Genomic DNA, 13,034 nt, shown 5'->3' with positions numbered 1-13,034 from the left:
TATACATATTTATCTGTCAACATTTATTATATTTAGGAAATCGTTTCCAACAATAACAAAACTATGACTTCCCTGGTGGTCTAGTGGTTAGGATTCGGCGCTCTCACCGCCGCGGCCCGGGTTCGATTCCCGGTCAGGGAACAACTGTTTTATTAATAGATCTACTATCAACAGACCTTAGTAGAGTGTCACGTCCTCTTCAAATCAAATCAAAATATTATTGGTCACGTGCACGTGTTTAAGCAATGTATGCGGGTGTTCATTTTTTAAATTTTTATTTCACCTTTATTTAACCAGGTAGGCTAGTTGAGAACAAGTTCTCATTTGCAACTGCGACCTGGCCAAGATAAAGCATAACAGTGTGAGCAGACAACACAGAGTTACACATGGAGTAAACAATTAACAAGTCAATAACACAGTAGAAAAAAAGGGGGAGTCTATATACAATGTGTGCAAAAGGCATGAGGAGGTAGGCGAATAATTACAATTTTGCAGATTAACACTGGAGTGATAAATGATCAGATGGTCATGTACAGGTAGAGATATTGGTGTGCAAAAGAGCAGAAAAGTAAATAAATAAAAACAGTATGGGGATGAGGTAGGTGAAAATGGATGGGCTATTTACCAATAGACTATGTACAGCTGCAGCGATCGGTTAGCTGCTCAGATAGCTGATGTTTGAAGTTGGTGAGGGAGATAAAAGTCTCCAGCTTCAGCGATTTTTGCAGTTCGTTCCAGTCACAGGCAGCAGAGTACTGGAACGAAAGGCGGCCAAATGAGGTGTTGGCTTTAGGGATGATCAGTGAGATACACCTGCTGGAGCGCGTGCTACGGATGGGTGTTGCCATCGTGACCAGTGCACTGAGATAAGGCGGAGCTTTACCTAACATGGACTTGTAGATGACCTGGAGCCAGTGGGTCTGGCGACGAATATGTAGCGAGGGCCAGCCGACTAGAGCATACAAGTCGCAGTGATGGGTTGTATAAGGTGCTTTAGTGACAAAACGGATGGCACTGTGATAGACTGCATCCAGTTTGCTGAGTAGAGTGTTGGAAGCCATTTTGTAGATGACATCGCCGAAGTCGAGGATCGGTAGGATAGTCAGTTTTACTAGGGTAAGCTTGGCGGCGTGAGTGAAGGAGGATTTGTTGCGAAATAGAAAGCCAACTCTTGATTTGATTTTCGATTGGAGATGTTTGATATGAGTCTGGAAGGAGAGTTTGCAGTCTCGCCAGACACCTAGGTACTTATAGATGTCCACATATTCAAGGTTGGAACCATCAAGGGTGGTGATGCTAGTCGGGCATGCGGGTGCAGGCAGCGATCGGTTGAAAAGCATGCATTTGGTTTTACTAGCGTTTAAGAGCAGTTGGAGGCCACGGAAGGAGTGTTGTATGGCATTGAAGCTCGTTTGGAGGTTAGATAGCACAGTGTCCAATGACGGGCCGAAAGTATATAGAATGGTGTCGTCTGCGTAGAGGTGGATCAGGGAATCGCCCGCAGCAAGAGCAACATCATTGATATATACAGAGAAAAGAGTCGGCCCGAGAATTGAACCCTGTGGCACCCCCATAGAGACTGCCAGAGGACCGGACAGCATGCCCTCCGATTTGACACACTGAACTCTGTCTGCAAAGTAATTGGTGAACCAGGCAAGGCAGTCATCCGAAAAACCGAGGCTACTGAGTCTGCCGATAAGAATATGGTGATTGACAGAGTCGAAAGCCTTGGCAAGGTCGATGAAGACGGCTGCACAGTACTGTCTTTTATCGATGGCGGTTATGATATCTTGAGTGTGGCTGAGGTGCACCCGTGACCGGCTCGGAAACCAGATTGCACAGCGGAGAAGGTACGGTGGGATTCGAGATGGTCAGTGACCTGTTTGTTGACTTGGCTTTCGAAGACCTTAGATAGGCAGGGCAGGGTGGATATAGGTTTGTAACAGTTTGGGTCCAGGGTGTCTCCCCCTTTGAAGAGGGGGATGACCGCGGCAGCTTTCCAATCCTTGGGGATCTCAGACGATATGAAAGAGAGGTTGAACAGGCTGGTAAATAGGGGTTGCGACAATGGCGGCGGATAGTTTCAGAAATAGAGGGTCCAGATTGTCCAGCCCAGCTGATTTGTACGGGTCCAAGTTTTGCAGCTCTTTCAGAACATCTGCTATCTGGATTTGGGTAAAGGAGAACCTGGAGAGGCTTGGGCGAGGAGCTGGGGGGGGCGGAGCTGTTGGCCGAGGTTGGAAGGCATGGCCAGGCATTGAGAAATGCTTATTGAAGTTTTCGATAATCATGGATTTATCTGTGGTGACCGTGTTCCCTAGCCTCAGTGCAGTGGGCAGCTGGGAGGAGGTGCTCTTGTTCTCCATGGACTTCACAGTGTCCCAGAACTTTTTGAAGTTGGAGCTACAGGATGCAAACTTCTGCCTGAAGAAGCTGGCCTTAGCTTTCCTGACTGACTGTGTGTATTGGTTCCTGACTTCCCTGAACAGTTGCATATCACGGGGACTATTTGATGCTATTGCAGTCCGCCACAGGATGTTTTTGTGCTGGTCGAGGGCAGTCAGGTCTGGAGTGAACCAAGGGCTGTATCTGTTCTTAGTTCTGCATTTTTTGAACAGAGCATGCTTATCTAAAATGGTGAGGAAGTTACTTTTAAAGAATGACCAGGCATCCTCAACTGACGGGATGAGGTCAATGTCTTTCCAGGATACCCGGGCCAGGTCGATTAGAAAGGCCTGCTCACAGAAGTGTTTTAGGGAGCGTTTGACAGTGATGAGGGGTGGTCGTTTGACTGCGGCTCCGTGGCGGATACAGGCAACGAGGCAGTGATCGCTGAGATCCTGGTTGAAGACAGCGGAGGTGTATTTGGAGGGCCAGTTGGTCAGGATGACGTCTGAGGGTGCCCTTGTTTAAGGAGTTAGGGTTGTACCTGGTGGGTTCCTTGATGATTTGTGTGAGATTGAGGGCATCTAGCTTAGATTGTAGGACTGCCGGGGTGTTAAGCATATCCCAGTTTAGGTCACCTAACAGAACAAACTCTGAAGCTAGATGGGGGGCGATCAATTCACAAATGGTGTCCAGGGCACAGCTGGGAGCTGAGGGGGGTCGGTAGCAGGCGGCAACAGTGAGAGACTTATTTCTGGAGAGAGTAATTTTCAAAATTAGTAGTTCGAACTGTTTGGGTATGGACCTGGAAAGTATGACATTACTTTGCAGGCTATCTCTACAGGCAACGAGGCAGTAGACTGCAACTCCTCCCCCTTTGGCAGTTCTATCTTGACGGAAGATGTTATAGTTGGGTATGGAAATCTCTGAATTTTGGTGGCCTTCCTCCTGAGCCAGGATTCAGACACGGCAAGGACATCAGGGTTAGCAGAGTGTGCTAAAGCAGTGCGTAAAACAAACTTAGGGAGGAGGCTTCTGATGTTGACATGCATGAAACCAAGGCTTTTTCAATCACAGAAGTCAACAAATGAGGGTGCCTGGGGACATGCAGGGCCTGGGTTTACCTCCACATCACCCGCGGAACAGAGAAGGAGTAGTATGAGGGTGCTAAAGGCTATCAAAACTGGTCGCCTAGAGCGTTGGGGACAGAGAATAAGAGGAGCAGGTTTCTGGGCATGGCAGAGTATATTCAGGGCATAATGCGCAGACAGGGGTATGGTGGGGTGCGGGTACAGTGGAGGTAAGCCCAGGCACAGGGTGATGATGAGAGAGGTTTTATCTCTGGACATGCTGGTTGTAATGGGTGAGGTCACTGCATGTGTGGGAGGTGGGACAAAGGAGGTAACAGGGGTATGAAGAGTGGAACTAGGGGCTCCATTGTGAACTTAAACAATGATAACTAACCTGAACAACAGTATACAAGGCATATTGACATTTGAGAGAGACATACAGCGAGGCATACAGTAATCACATGTGTTGAATTGGGAAAGCTAGCTAAAACAGTATGTGAGACAACAACTGCTAATCGGCTAGCACAACAAACAGCAGGTAAAATGGTGTTGACTAGGCAACGGGGCCGACAGATAAAACAAACAAGCAGAATGGAGTACCGTGATTAATGGACAGTCCAGCGTGCATCAGCTATGTAGCCAAGAGATCAGTGTCCAGGGGGCAGCGGTGGATGGGCAGGGAAGCTGGACTGGCGAGTGTTATCCAGGTTAAAAAAAAACTAACAATGACTAAATAGCTTGTAGCTAGTTAGCTGGTTAGCGTCTGGAGGTTCTTGAGTGTGTTCTAAAAAATTAAAAATAATAGCGATTCCGTATCACATTGGGTGAGGCAGGTTTCCGGAAGGTATAAACAAATTAAAAATCAAAAAGAGATAGAGAGTAAATATGGGTCTAGTGAGTGTTTGGGACGCGGCGATTCAGACGGTTAGCAAGCCTGTGCTAACAAGCTAACAGTTCGTAGGCCCGGGCTAGACAAGGTAGCAGTTAGCGGACCGGAGCTAGACAAGCTAGCAGTTAGCAGGCCGAATTAGCAAGCAGGGAGATAGCGAGGGCTAGAGAGTTAGCCTTTGGGGGACGTCGCGATGGGGTGAGTCTGTTTATTCCTCTTCATGCGGTGACATCGATAGACCGGTCGTGGGCCCGGGTATTGTAGCCCAGGAGTATGCTACAGGTGCTCTGGCCGGGCTAGCTTCAAGCTAAGTGGGTGGAAACGCTAGCTAGCTAGTTGTGAAGATCCAACGAAATGCTTGTGTTTCTATCTACAACAGAGCAGTAATATGTAACAATTTCACAATATACACATCTAAGTAAAGGAATGATGAATTAAGAATGTAATAAATATATGGATGAGCAATGTCAAAGCGGCATTGACTAAGATACAGTAGAATAGAATAGAAAACAGTATATACATATGAGTAATGCAAGATATGTAAACATATGCGTTGGACTAGTAACTGGAAGGTTGCGAGTTCAAACCCCCGAGCTGACAAGGTACAAATCCGTCGTTCTGCCCCTGAACAGGCAGTTAACCCACTGTTCCCAGGCCGTCATTGAAAATAAGAATATGTTCTTAACTGACTTGCCTGGTTAAATAAAGGTAAAATTAAATATGGATCATTCTGGATGATAGCGGGATGAACAGGCAGTGGCTCGGTTGGTTGTTGTCCTTGATGATCTTTTTGGCCTTCCTGTGACATCCGGTGGTGTAGGTGTCCTGGAGGTCAGATAGTTTGCCCCCGGTGATGTGTTGGGCAGACTGCACCACCCTCTGGAGAGCCCTGCGGTTGCGGCCGGGGGCAGTTGCTGTACCAGGCGGTGATACAGCCCGACAGGATGCTCTCAATTGAACATTTGTAAAAGTTTGTGAGGGTTATAGGTGCCAAGCCAAATTTCTTCAGCCTCCTGAGGCGCTGGTGTGCCTTCTTCGCCACACTGTCTGTGTGGGTGGAAACATTTCAGTTTGTCGGTGATGTGTATGGTGAGGAACTTGAAACTCCACTGCTGTCCCGTTGACGTGGATGGGGGTGTCCACGATCATCTCCTTTGTGTTGTTGATGATGTTGAGTGAGAGGTTATTTTCCTTGCACCCACACTCCCAGAGCTCTTCTAGTTATAACAGGTCTGTTCAGGGTATAAATGCAGAACGTTCATTGTTCGGCTACGTTAAGATCTGTGTATTTTATGGTGTTTCTTTTATTTAGGCTTTGTGGGGATTGGTATTTGTTACTTTACCAAGACATTTAACTTACCCTTATAGCTGTAAACACAAATATATTATAGATCACCACAAAAGCACCCAAGGAAACAATGTACACCCATATCTTACGAAAGAAAGAATTATAATAAGACCTGAGAAACTGCAATGTGTTTGTTACAAATAGTATTTCCCCTACTTTCCCCTTGATATGGGCCTGGGATCCCCAAACTGAATTTGGCCCAGGGGCCCCCAACCTTTAGGAGCAAAAACATTTCTAATGAAACCTTTTTTAAATTTTCTAATGAAACGTGTGATTTAATTTTCATTCTATGACATTAAAGACTGTAAAAACACCAGGAAAACAGCCCCGAGTGATCTTAATATTTGGTAATCTGTTCCCAAGTACTCATAGTAGACAAAGGCCTATGAAATGGTATACAAATGAATGTAAGAAAAGTTTCAAAGTGCTTCCATTCAGCTACAAGAGCATTAGTGAGGTTGGGTACTGATGTTGGGGGCGTTTCGGCCTGGCTCACAGTCGGCGTTCCAATTCATCCCAAAGGTGTGGTCAGGGCTCTGTGCAGGCCAGTCAAGATCTTCCACACCGATCTCGACCTCACTTTGTGCACGGGGGTATTGTCATGCTGAAACAGGAAAGGGTCTTCCCCAAACTGCTGCCTCAAAGTTGAAAGCACAGAATCGTCTAGAATTTCATTGTATGCTGTAGCGTTAAGATTTCCCTTCACTGGAACTAAGGGGCCCGAACTATGAAAAACAGCCACAGACCATTATTTCACCTCCACCAAATTCTATAGCACTATGCATTCGGGCAGGTAGTATTCTCCTGGCATCCGCCAAACCCAGATTCGTCCGTCAGACTGCCAGATGGTGAAGCGTGATTCATCACTCCAGAGAACGCATTTCCACTGCTCCAGAGTCCAATGGTGGCGAGCTTTACACCGCTTGCCATTGCGCATGGTGATCTTAGGCTTGTGTGCGGCTGCTCGGCCATGGAAACCCATTTCACTCCACTCCAGCCGACGCTTGGCATTGTGCATGGTGATCTTAGGCTTGTGTGCGGCTGCTAAGCCATGGAAACGCATTTCATGTTCTTGTACTGTCATTGTTACCCGACGCAGTTTGGAACTCGGTAGTGAGTTTTTCATCCGAGGATAGTCCCGTTTTGTGAGCTTGTGTGGCCTACCACTTCGTGCTGAGCCGTTGCTCCTAGACGTTTCCACTTCACAATAACAGCTCTTACAGTTGACCAGGGTAGCTCTAGCAGGGCAGAAATTTGACGAACTGACTTGTTGAAAAAGTGGCATCCTATGAAGGTGCCACGTCGAAAGTCACTGAGCTCTGCAGTAAGGCCATTCTACTGCCAGTGTTTGTCTATGGAGATTGCATGGATGTGTGCTCGATTTGATACATCTGTCAGCAACGGGTGTGGCTGAAGTAGCCGAATCCCACACATTTTTGTAAAGTATATATATAGTGTATGCCGGTAAATAAAGTTATATTTGTGGGTGAATTTTCCAGATGCCTCTTCAACCTCAGGAGGCTGAATAAATGTGGCTTGTCACAATTGAGAGCATCCTGTCGGGCTGTATCACCGCCTGGTACGACAACTGCATCGCCTGTAACCGCAGGGCTCTCCAGAGGATGTTGTGGTGTGCCCAACGTATCATCGGGGGCACACTGCCTTCCCTCCAGGACAACTACACCACCCGATGTCCCAGGAAGGCCAAAAATATAATCAAGGACAACAACCACCCGAGCCACTGCCTGTTCACCCTGCTATAACCCAGAAGGCGAGGTCAGTACAGGTGCATCAAAGCTGAGACCGAGAGACTGAAAAACAGCTTTTATCTCAAGGCCATCAGACTGTTGAATAGCAATCCCTAGGTTACTCAACCCTGCTGCCCTGTACACAGTGGGCTCCAAATTCACTGGCATCTCTGACTGGCAATGCACAAACAATACTTTAAAAAATAATACTTAAAAAAATAAAGAAATTATAGAATTACAGAGAAACTCAAAATACCAACATGTGAGAAATACTGTACTTTATTAATGTTTCAATGGAACCCACCAAAATCATACAATTATTTAATACAAAATACATTTAACCAAAATCAAGGTTTCATCATAATTATTGGCACTCCTCATTTAGTACTTAGTGTCACCACCTCTGGTAAGGATAACAGCATGGAGTCTTTTCCTGTGATGTTTGACAAGGTTAAGGAACACATTTGGAAGGATTTCAGACCATTCCTCAATGCAGATTCTTTCAAGATCCTTCACATTCTTGGGTTTGCTCTTATCAACTGCCCTCTTCCACTCAGCCCACAGATTTTCAATTGGATTGAGGTCTGGAGACTGAGATGGCCATGGCAGAACATTGATTTTGTCGTCACAGAACCATTTCTGTGTGGATTTTGAGGTATGTTTCGGGTCATTGTCTTGTTGGAAAGTCCACCTACGGCCAAGTCCCAGCCCTCTGACAGAGGCAACCAGATTGTCAGCCCAGATTACCTGATACTTGGTGGAATTCATTATGCCATTTATCTTAACCAAGAGCCCCTGGACCTCTGGAATTAAAACAGCCCCAAAACATCACTGACCCCCCTCCATATTTCACCGTGGGTATGAGGTACCTCTCCTTGTATGAATCTCTGTTTCACCGTGGGTATGAGGTAACTCTCCTGGAATCTGTTTCACCGTGGGTATGAGGTAACTCTCCTGGTATGCATCTCTGTTTCACCGTGGGTATGAGGTAACTCTCCTGGTATCTCTGTTTCACCGTGGGTATGAGGTGCCTCTCCTTGTATCTCTGTTTCACCATCTCTGTTTCACCGTGGGTATGAGGTAACTCTCCTGGTATGCATCTCTGTTTCACCGTGGGTATGAGGTAACTCTCCTGGTATCTCTGTTTCACCGTGGGTATGAGGTGCCTCTCCTGGTATCTCTGTTTCACCGTGGGTATGAGGTGCCTCTCCTGGTATCTCTGTTTCACCGTGGGTATGAGGTGACTCTCCTGGTATGCATCTCTGTTTCACCGTGGGTATGAGGTGTCTCTCCTTGTATCTCTGTTTCACCGTGGGTATGAGGTGCCTCTCCTTGTATCTCTGTTTCACCATGGGTATGAGGTTCCTCTCCTTGTATCTCTGTTTCACCGTGGGTATGAGGTGCCTCTCCTTGTATCTCTGTTTCACCGTGGGTATGAGGTGTCTCTCCTTGTATCTCTGTTTCACCGTGGGTATGAGGTGCCTCTCCTTGTATCTCTGTTTCACCGTGGGTATGAGGTGCCTCTCCTTGTATCTCTGTTTCACCGTGGGTAGGTGCCTCTCCTTGATCTCTGGTGTCTCTCCTTGTATCTCTGTTTCACCGTGGGTATGAGGCCTCTCCTTGTATCTCTGTTTCACCGTGGGTATGAGGTGCCTCTCCTTGTATCTGTTTCACCGTGGGTATGAGGTGCCTCTCCTTGTATCTCTGTTTCACCGTGGGTATGAGGTGTCTCTCCTTGTATCTCTGTTTCACCGTGGGTATGAGGTGCCTCTCCTTGTATCTCTGTTTCACCGTGGGTATGAGGTGTCTCTCCTTGTATCTCTGTTTCACCGTGGGTATGAGGTACCTCTCCTGGTATGCATCTCTGTTTCACCGTGGGTATGAGGTGCCTCTCCTTGTATCTCTGTTTCACCGTGGGTATGAGGTGCCTCTCCTTGTATCTCTGTTTCACTGTGGGTATGAGGTACCTCTCCTTGTATCTCTGTTTCACCGTGGGTATGAGGTGCCTCTCCTGGTATGCATCTCTGTTTCGACGCCAAACATGCCGATGCTGTATCTGACCAAAACGTTACATTTTGGTCTCATCTGACCAGAGCACCTCCTTCCAGTCATAATTTAAATGACGTTTGGCTCCAAGCGCTTGCGTCTGTGTCTTGGGGTCAGAAAGAGCTGGCAACTCTTCCAAAGAGCCTGTGGTTGTGGCTTCTAGTAGTGTTTTTTTTTTTTTTTAACCTGGTGACCCCAAGGCCCACAATTCTTTCACACTGATTTTGGGGTAGTTTGTTGCTTCTCTCACCATCCTCCTCCATATCCTGGGGTCAAAATGCATGTTTGTCCTCTTCCCGTGAGGTTTTCAACTGTTCTATATGTTTTGAATTTTTAAAATACTTGCCCTGACAGTGCTCAGTGGTATATTCAATCGTTTGTGGATCTTCTTGTGAATTTATGAAGGTCTACGCCCATCTGTTTTCAACTGCCAGTTCCCTTTTCTTCATGGTGTTGGATGACAAAGGGATATTGCATCCATGTTACCTCATTTTTATACCCTAGTGAAACAGGAAGTGATGAAATGGCTCAATATAGTTCCTTAAGACTTAAACTCAAAGTGGAATTTAATTTCACGTTTAAATTTTGGTAGATGTTATTTACAATAATCTTTAAGGGTGTCATTAATGGTGAAACCTTGAATTGGAGGACATTGATTTTTAATTAAATTATTAATGTGTCAATGGAACGAAACAAAGTACAGTATTTCTCAAGTTGGTATTTTGAGTTTTTCTATAATTCTATTGTTTATATATATTTTTAAAAGTATTGTTTGTGCATTGCCAGTCAGAGGTGCCAGTAATTTTGGAGCCCACTGTACATAGACATGGAACAACAGGCTCTTGAATAATGTTTACATACTGTATTCTATTCTACTGTATTTTAGGCAATACCACTCCAACATTGCTCTCCTGAAATATTTCTTGATTCAATTTGGTTTACTTTTAGACGTGCATTGTTAGATACTACTACACTGTTGAAGCTAGGAATGCAAGCATTTCACTACACCTACAATAACATCTGCTAAATATGTGCATGTGACCAATAACATTTTATTCGATTAAGTTGCCATTGTTAAAACATTTTTGCCCAATGAATAGCGTTTAAATCAGCTTCTTGATATGCCACACCTGTCAGATGGATGGATTATCCTCTTGGCAAAGGAGAAACGCTCACCAACAAGGATGTAAATGTAACAGATGTGAAACGGCTAGCTTAGTTAGCGGAAGTAGTAGCTCCCCTTTTGCTCTGCAAGGGCCGCGGCTTTTGTGGAGCGATGGGTAACGATGCTTCGTGGGTGGCTGTTGTTGATGTGTGCAGAGGGTCCCTGGTTCGCGCCCGGGTATGGGCGAGGGGACGGTCTGAACTTACACTGTTACATAAACACATTTGTAAACACAATATAAGATAAATAAAACAACTTATTTCAGCTCATGAAACATGAAAACAGCATCTATATTTTTGTTCAGTTGTTTAATCCCCTTTCCTGGCCACTGTGCTCTCGCTTGCACTTTGGGCTGTAGGCCAGGTAACAGTAAAGAACTTTATGAACTGCTGAGGGAAAGGGTTTTATAAAAAAAATATATTGGATCGATTGATTAAATTTGAACATTACCCACAACTCTCCTTTGTTTAAAGGAATGCTTTATTGATATCCTCAACATATGACAAACCAACATTTGAATTCATTCACCATTCTCATATCCATTTAAAAAGGTATACAACTGGGCTCCCATTCTAAATAAAGCTATATATATATATATTCTTATCATTCCCAACATTGTACATGCCTTCAATAATGTGTTTTAACAAATTCCGCTGTGGCGTCCCAAAAATGTACATTAGACCCAAACAATGTTTTTGCAGCTCTACACAATCTATGGGATACATCTGCCTTTCCCCTTGCTCCGTCATAACCAGAGACAACAGAATATACCAAGGCTGCGTTTACACAGGCAGCCCAATTCTGATCTTTTGCCACTAAAATTGGTATTTTTGACCGATCAGATCTTTTGCCAAAAAAAAAAAAAAACTCGGACAAAACATGAATTGGGGGCCCTGTCCTTAGGGAGGCCCTGTCCTTAGGGAGGCCCTGTCCTTAGGGAGGCCCTGTCCTTAGGGAGGCCCTGTCCTTAGGGAGGCCCTGTCCGCCAACAGATTAAACTAAATCCTGGACTAAAACGCTTTGCTAACGGAAATTCTCTGGTCTGATCCGTGTCTGGGGGAAACCGGTCCAGATCGGTGGGGGAAACCGGTCCAGATCGGTGGGGGAAACCGGTCCAGATCGGTGGGGGAAACCGGTCCAGATCGTAGCAGACCTACCATCTATATAATAACTATGGTATTAATTTGAAAGTGAGAGAGATCTGTAACAGACAGTTAATTACATATTGGCAACGATTTACAGATGGCAATTAAATATAAAAACAAACCTTATTTAAACTCCAACCAAGAATGAGACATCAAAAACACATAACCTAAATATGATCATCACTACTAAAGAATAAAAAATTATAATTATAAAAAGAAGTCAAAGGGTAAATGAATACTCCATCCCCTGGATAGAAATGTAACATTACATTGGAGGGGGGATACAATCTCCATAGTTAAATCATGTTGAAAATAACAAAAAGTGAAGTTGTTACCAAACCAATAGAAGCTATTTCAAGTAGTGTTATAGTGTAAAGAGGTTGGGTTAGTGCACACTGGCAAAACAGGAAGTGTTGCTATTTCAAGTTGTGTTATAGTGTAAAGAGGTTGGGTTAGTGCACACTGGCAGAACAGGAAGTGTTGCTATTTCAAGTTGTGTTATAGTGTAAAGAGGTTGGGTTAGTGCACACTGGCAAAACAGGAAGTGTTGCTATTTCAAGTTGTGTTATAGTGTAAAGAGGTTGGGTTAGTGCACACTGGCAAAACAGGAAGTGTTGCTATTTCAAGTTGTGTTATAGTGTAAAGAGGTTGGGTTAGTGCACACTGGCAAAACAGGAAGTGTTGCTATTTCAAGTTGTGTTATAGTGTAAAGAGGTTGGGTTAGTGCACACTGGCAAAACAGGAAGTGTTGCTATTTCAAGTTGTGTTATAGTGTAAAGAGGTTGGGTTAGTGCACACTGGCAAAACAGGAAGTGTTGCTATTTCAAGTTGTGTTATAGTGTAAAGAGGTTGGGTTAGTGCACACTGGCAAAACAGGAAGTGTTGCTATTTCAAGTTGTGTTATAGTGTAAAGAGGTTGGGTTAGTGCACACTGGCAAAACAGGAAGTGTTGCTATTTCAAGTTGTGTTATAGTGTAAAGAGGTTGGGTTAGTGCACACTGGCAAAACAGGAAGTGTTGCTATTTCAAGTTGTGTTATAGTGTAAAGAGGTTGGGTTAGTGCACACTGGCAAAACAGGAAGTGTTGCTATTTCAAGTTGTGTTATAGTGTAAAGAGGTTGGGTTAGTGCACACTGGCAAAACAGGAAGTGTTGCCATTTCAAGTTGTGTTATAGTGTAAAGAGGTTGGGTTAGTGCACACTGGCAAAACAGGAAGTGTTGCTATTTCAAGTTGTGTTA

General features: G+C 44.9%; 2 long non-coding RNA genes and 1 other non-coding gene across 3 annotated transcripts; all 3 read left to right on the top strand.

Annotated features, from left to right (window-relative positions):
* The first annotated feature begins 69 nt into the window (after positions 1-69).
* On the top strand, positions 70-141 carry trnae-cuc (transfer RNA glutamic acid (anticodon CUC)). The gene has a single exon. It is a non-coding gene; the product is annotated as a tRNA-Glu (tRNA).
* Positions 142-7,959: 7,818 nt separating this feature from the next.
* Positions 7,960-9,252, top strand: LOC127912572 (uncharacterized). The gene is made up of 3 exons (XR_008083296.1): positions 7,960-8,467; positions 8,642-8,957; positions 9,127-9,252. It is a non-coding gene; the product is annotated as an uncharacterized LOC127912572 (long non-coding RNA).
* Positions 9,253-12,096: 2,844 nt separating this feature from the next.
* LOC127912380 (uncharacterized) lies at positions 12,097-13,019 on the top strand. The gene is made up of 3 exons (XR_008082149.1): positions 12,097-12,242; positions 12,310-12,912; positions 12,980-13,019. It is a non-coding gene; the product is annotated as an uncharacterized LOC127912380 (long non-coding RNA).
* The last annotated feature ends 15 nt before the right edge of the window (positions 13,020-13,034 follow it).

The sequence above is a fragment of the Oncorhynchus keta genome, chromosome 27 (genome assembly GCF_023373465.1).
Source record: "Oncorhynchus keta strain PuntledgeMale-10-30-2019 chromosome 27, Oket_V2, whole genome shotgun sequence".
NCBI lineage: Eukaryota > Metazoa > Chordata > Actinopteri > Salmoniformes > Salmonidae > Oncorhynchus > Oncorhynchus keta.
This window is presented reverse-complemented; position numbering and strand designations above follow the sequence as displayed.